The following is a 6454-nucleotide window of genomic DNA, read 5'->3' as shown; positions in this document are numbered from 1 at the left end:
TCTTAAATATGTTGTTTTTTCGTGAAGCTTTGTCTGATTACAATTTATATGACTTGGGTTACCATGGCGTGCCGTGGATGTATAATAACAAACAAGATGTAAACAAGAATGTTAAGGTGCGTCTTGATCGTGCGGTGGCGTGCCCGCTTTGGTCTTCAATGTTCCCTCGATGTAAGGTATCCCATATAATAAGCTCCAGGTCTGATCATTGTCCCATTTTTGTTGAGGTTTTGGGTACTCATCGGGTGGGTAGATTTGTTAATCAGTTGAAATATGAATCTTATTGGGAGAGTGAAGGTGGAGCTTTGGATGACCTGATTAATGCTTGCTGGAATCGAGAGTCTAATATTAATGATCTGGAAGATATTGCTAATAATTTAGACAAATTAATTAAATCTCTTCATGGGTGGAGTCGGGTCCATATTGGTTATTTACCAAAGAAACTGGAGTGGGCTCGTAAAATACTAAATGTGTTGTTTAGTAGGAATGATCATTCTGCAGTGATGGAAAGGAAGAAAATTCTTCAAGAGATGGATGAGTTTCTTATAAAGGAAGAGATGTTATGGAAGCAAAGATCTTGTTTGGATAAGATAAGAGGAGGAGATCGTAATACTAATTATTTTCAGAGAAAGGCTTCATGGAGAGCAAAGAAAAATTATATTGCGGCACTAAGGAAGGATGATGGGGGTCTCACGGAAAATCTGGAGGAAATGAAAGGTATAACAAACTCGTTCTTTAAAAATCTTTATTCTGTTGACGACTCCGTTAACCCGTCACATATTATTTCGTTGGTTAAACCCCTTGCATCTGATGATATGAATGATGAGTTTTGCAAACCGTTTTCGGAACAAGAGATTAGTGATGCGCTTTTTCAAATGGGACCGTCAAAAGCTCCGGGTCCGGATGGTTTTCCTGCAAGGTTTTTCCAACAAAATTGGGGTTTGGTCAAAGAGGATATTGTTAAGGCTGTCCAACAGTTTTTTAATTCTGGAATTATGCCAGAGGGGATAAATAACACAACTATTGTTCTCATCCCAAAAGTTAAGAATCCTCGGTCTATTAAAGAGTTCAGGCCGATCAGTTTGTGTAATGTTATCTATAAGATTATTTCCAAATGCCTTGTTAACAGACTGCGACCGCTCCTTGATGGTATGATTTCGCCTACTCAAAGTGCATTTATTCCGGAAAGGTTAATTTCTGACAATGCTCTCATAGCTTTTGAATGTATGCATTCGTTAAGTACGCTGAAAGATTTTAGAGGGGAATTTTGCGCATATAAGTTGGACTTGGTGAAAGCCTTTGATCGGGTGGACTGGCGTTTCTTACAATGTATGATGGGGGCTTTGGGTTTTGCACCGACGTGGATAAATTGGATTATGGCATGTGTTACATTAGTGAAATTTGCGGTGCGCTTCAACGGACAATTGTTGGAGACGTTTTCACCTACTCTGGGCTCAGGCAGGGAGATCCTTTATCCGCGTATTTGTTCCTATTTGTTGCCGAGGCACTTTCTTTACTGCTTAAAGATGCTTCTACCAGGGGAGTTCTTCAGGAGTTCCATTTGAATAGACAAGCCATGGGTATTTCTCACTTGCTGTTTGCGGACGACGGTATGTTATTTTTCAAAGATTCCATTGATCAAGCAATTGTCATTAAAAATATTTTGATGGAGTACGAGAAAGGGACTGGGCAGTTATTAAGTCCTGATGAGTGTTCCATGATGTTTGGGAAAAAGTGTAGTTTGGAGAACCAAGTGGCTATAATGGTAATCTTAAAAATTATGGTCGATGGGTTCGAAGATAAATATCTTGGACTTCCGGTTCCTGAGGGAAGAATGAAAGCTGGTAAGTTTCAATCTACTAAAGAAAAGGTTTTGAAAAGGCTCTCTGACTGGATAGAGAAATACGCTTCTTGTGGGGTGAAAGAGGACTTAATAAAATCAGTTATTCAAGCTCTACCTGTGTATGCTATGGGCATTTTTAAGTTCCCGGCTTCCCTTTGTGAGGAGTTAACCCAGATTATCAGAAATTTTTGATGGGGAGATGAGGAAGATCGAAGAAAAACACATTGGTTAGCATGGGACAAATTAACAAGGTCTAAAGGTAAGGTTGGTATGGGATTCCGGGATCTCAGATTATTTAACAAGCCCTCTTAGCCAAACAAGCGTGGAGGTTATTGGTTTATCCGGATTCGTTGTGTGCTAAGCTGATGAAGGCAAAGTATTATCCTCAGGGACATATTCTTGATACAGTGTTTCCTCAGTCTGCATCACTCACTTGGCAAGGTATTATGCATGGTCTGGAATTACTTAAGAATGGCGTCATTTGGCGAGTGGGTGATGGATCTAGTATTAATATTTGGAGGGGTACTTGGTTATCCAGGAGCACTGGACTTAAAATTAGCTAAAAGGCATAATACTAGATTGAGATGGGTCTCTGATTTGTTCTTGAGGGAGAGAAAGGTATGGGATGAAAATTTGATTAAGTATCTTTTCTATCCCCATGGCGGAGAGGAGATTCTTAAGATTCGTATTCATGCTTATGGGGATGGGGATTTTATTGCGTGGCACTATGAGAAGAACGGTATATTTTATGTTAAAAGTGCGTACAATTTAGCGATTAAATTGAAGGATAGTCAAGATAAATTGGGTCAATCTAGTGGAGATCCATGTGGAGAAAGAAGGCTCTGGAATTTAATTTGGAAGGCTAATATCCCTCAGAATAAGGATTTTTGCCTGGAGGGCAGCAACCAATAGCTTGGCAGTCCAGACCAATAGAGTTAAGCACCATCAGATTACTTCAAGTATGTGCTCTATTTGTGGAGTAGAAGATGAAAGCACTTTTCATGCCCTCGTTACTTGTTCTAAGGCTCGTGCTCTGCGACTCTCCTTGAGAGAATCGTGGAATATTACTGATGAAGAGTGGTTCAAATTCTCGGGGCCAGATTGGCTATTGATTCTGTTGGATCATTTGAGCCTGCAACAGCGAGAGCAAGTTTTGTTTCTTTTCTGGTGAGCATGGCACCTGAGAAATGATTTAATTTTTGGAAAAGGGCAGGAATCCATTGCTGCTTCTGCAATTTTTGTGGTAAACTATTGGTCTTCTTTAACGTCATGTCATGAGACTGTCGAGGTTGTTCCTAGTAACAAAGGTAAAGAAAAAAAATGAAAGGTGCTACACCAGTTTTCGCAACATCACAACAACATGAGGGATGGAAACCTCCACCAGAAGATTATATCAAGATCAATGTCGATGCCAGCTATGTGGAGAGTATTAATGCAGCCAGTGTGGGGGTGGTTGTGAGGAACTCATCTAGCGAAGTTATTATATCTTCGTGGGACTTTCTGGGTCAGTGCTACAACGTGAATGAAGCTGAGCTGCGTGCTTACCTGGCAGGCCTTTATATAGGTATTACTCTTCACCAGTCCATTATTTTAGAGACTTATTGTGCTTTTGTCCGTTCTTTCCTTACAAATGAGAATCTTGACAGGTCCTCGCTCGTTGATCTGAAGAAAGAAGCCTTGAGTACATCGAAGATGCTTAAGAATTTTAAAATTACGAAAATTAATCGTAGCGTCCCGCCTTGTGTGGCAAATTTTGTAATGAACGATTGTAATAACATTATTATTAATTAATGTATGGGTTTTTTTCAAAAAAATGAGTTGTTTTTTCTTTAATTCATGTTTTTCTTTCAAAATCGACGAACGTTTTATTAAATTAGATCTTTTTTCAAATTTGATTAACTTTTAAAAAAATATGAACTTTTTTCAAAATTATTGATTTTTCCCAAAATCGATGAACTTTTTAAAATTGGTGAACTTATTTTTAATATTTTTTCCCAAATTCATAAAGTTATTTTTCAAATACTTGAACTTTTTTCAAATTCTGGAATTTGTTTTATTTTTTGATTAGTCAATGGTCTCACTAACCACTGGTCAACAGAAGAATGAACGAACGAGCAGAAAAGAAATCGAGACGAGCGATCTAACTGCGACCGAGCGTTCGAGCAGGCATTCGCGCTTAATGGGCTTGCCCAGTGCACGTGAGCGCCAACTGCCGAAGTCGCACCTGAAGCGCCAATTAGGAGCTCCCGCGACAACCTGCACCCTGCAAGGCGCCAACGTCCAGGACGCAAACGGCGCAAGGAACTGGCGTGGAAGAACTGCGTGTTATCGTCGCCCTCACACACTGTCCCGGCACTTGCCTCGCTGCTTCTACAGAGAATGTATTGAAATGTTGTAATCTTTCTGGACAAGAGCGGTCAATTCGCTGTGGACATCAATCCGACTTTCTATATAGACCTGGCCAAACGGGCCGGCCCGTGCTAATCGTGCCTGGCCTGGCCGTGTCGTGCCGGCCCACGGGCGCTGCTCCATGGCCCAGGCACGGCCTTATTAGTAAACGGGCCGGCTCGTTGGCCCGTTTACCATGTTGGGCTGCATATTTTCAGCTTGTTGACTGGTTTTTAGGCCTATTGGGCTATATTTTAGGTAATACATATATAAAAAAAATTCTGAAAGTTATATAAAAAAAACAGGCCGTGCCGTGCTGGCCTGCATGCTCAGGCTCCAAGCCCAAGCACGGCCCATTTAGCCCGTGCCGTGCCTGGCCCATGGCGGGCCATGCCGCGTGCTCGCAGGCTGGCCTGTTTAGCCCGGCCCGTTTGGCCAGCTATGTTCCTATACTTGCTGCATTGTTGTTCTGCAGAATGATTGATTTGTACTATGTGACGTGTCTTCTAAGCACAGACTGGATCGGAGGGAGTATTCTTCATCTGAACCATTTTGGATGTCTGAAGATAATTCAGAAGACACTTGACCCAACGCATCACTTGTCCTCCCATTTCCATTGCTTACTGGAGTTAACTTTTTTAGGATTCTAGGATTCACAGGTCCTTGCCCTCCCCTCATGATTGAAAAATCATCTATCTATACACGGAAATAAACCTGCTAATGCAGGCTTTTGCAGGATCTGGCTCTAACACACTGCTGTAAGGGCATCAAGACCAAGTAAGCAACTGATGCTCCCAGGTTTGAAGATGAAGTAAACTCTCCTATTCTAGAACAACAGTGGTACGCTGATAAGCTGGTAAGTAAGAAATGTTGCTGGGTAATGTAACGTTTCTGCAGTAACAAAGCAAATGGCCTTCGCTGATCACTGACACGAACCACATGACCAAATGATTCAGTCATTGTAGATCCTTCACATCGCAAATTAGACTACAAAGTTAATCATCTGGAAATCCAAATGGTCCAGCGCAAGAATGGCGAATCTGTTTATTAGTATTCCACTCTAGGCCCATAAATCCACCTTTAATCGGAGCATTCTCTGTCTGAAATGCAGACTGAACTCTGGAAATTTCGTTCTGTACTTCAGTACAAGCAACCAAATCTTGCACGACAGAAGGAACAACCGACGACACACCACAATTGCAACAGCCTGGCGGTAAAAATCACAACAGAACCACAATATTTGCGTAGACACAAGATTGGACTCAAGCATCAGATCAGATGCGAACAGCTTTGTTTGACAATACAGCTAATCCTACGAAAGAAACAGCGGAGATAAACATGGGGATTTCATTTCAGCTAAGTTTTCTCGACAGCAAGACTCCTGCGCACAGGCGGATAAGCACATCGGAATTTGCACGGGGGCGAGGACGAGCCTAGCCGCCGAAGCCGTAGAGGGTGCGTCCCTGGCGCTTGAGGGCGTAAACGACGTCCATGGCGGTGACGGTCTTGCGGCGGGCGTGCTCGGTGTAGGTGACGGCGTCGCGGATGACGTTCTCGAGGAAGATCTTGAGCACGCCGCGGGTCTCCTCGTAGATGAGGCCGGAGATGCGCTTCACGCCGCCCCGCCTGGCGAGGCGCCGGATCGCCGGCTTGGTGATGCCCTGGATGTTGTCGCGCAGCACCTTCCTGTGGCGCTTGGCGCCGCCCTTGCCGAGACCCTTGCCTCCCTTGCCGCGCCCGGACATGGTCGCTGACGAACTCGCCTTGGTTCGAGCTGCGAGCGGATGGAGGTTGAGGAGCGGTGGTGATTGCTGTGGTGATTTGCCGTAAGGGGGGGTGGGGATTTTAACGGGGGCGAGAGGTGGGAGGAGGCGTGTTCCTGCCGTTCGATGCAGATGGAGCGCACGGTTGAGATCGCGACCCGCGAGAGAGATGCCGCGGATCGATAATCTGGCGGGAGGCCCCGGCTGCTGGAGTGGCGGGGCGGGCCTGAAATTGAGGCGCCAGCTCAAAAAATTTAGGTTTTTTTTTTCGGGTGTTGGGTGGCTGGTCACGGGGTTCTGCGTTTCCTCCTTTATAATATTGGATTGGATATATTTTGAAAAACGTTTTGGACCGGCGCGCCGGCCGAAGCTTAGGCCGGTCGCGTGCTGTGTAACGCTCGGTGCTATCTCCACGTCACGATGTTAGGTGCTTTCTCTTTCCTTATCCATTCAAGCGTTT

General features: G+C 44.0%; 1 pseudogene; it reads right to left on the bottom strand.

Moving 5' to 3' along the window:
- Window positions 1–5445: 5445 nt before the first annotated feature.
- On the bottom strand, window positions 5446–6035 carry LOC119348211 (annotated as a pseudogene).
- Between the last annotated feature and the right edge of the window lie 419 nt (window positions 6036–6454).

The sequence above is a fragment of the Triticum dicoccoides genome, chromosome 1B (assembly GCF_002162155.2).
Source record: "Triticum dicoccoides isolate Atlit2015 ecotype Zavitan chromosome 1B, WEW_v2.0, whole genome shotgun sequence".
NCBI lineage: Eukaryota > Viridiplantae > Streptophyta > Magnoliopsida > Poales > Poaceae > Triticum > Triticum dicoccoides.
The sequence above is the reverse complement of the archived record's forward strand: the minus strand, read 5'-3'. Positions and strand labels throughout refer to the sequence as shown.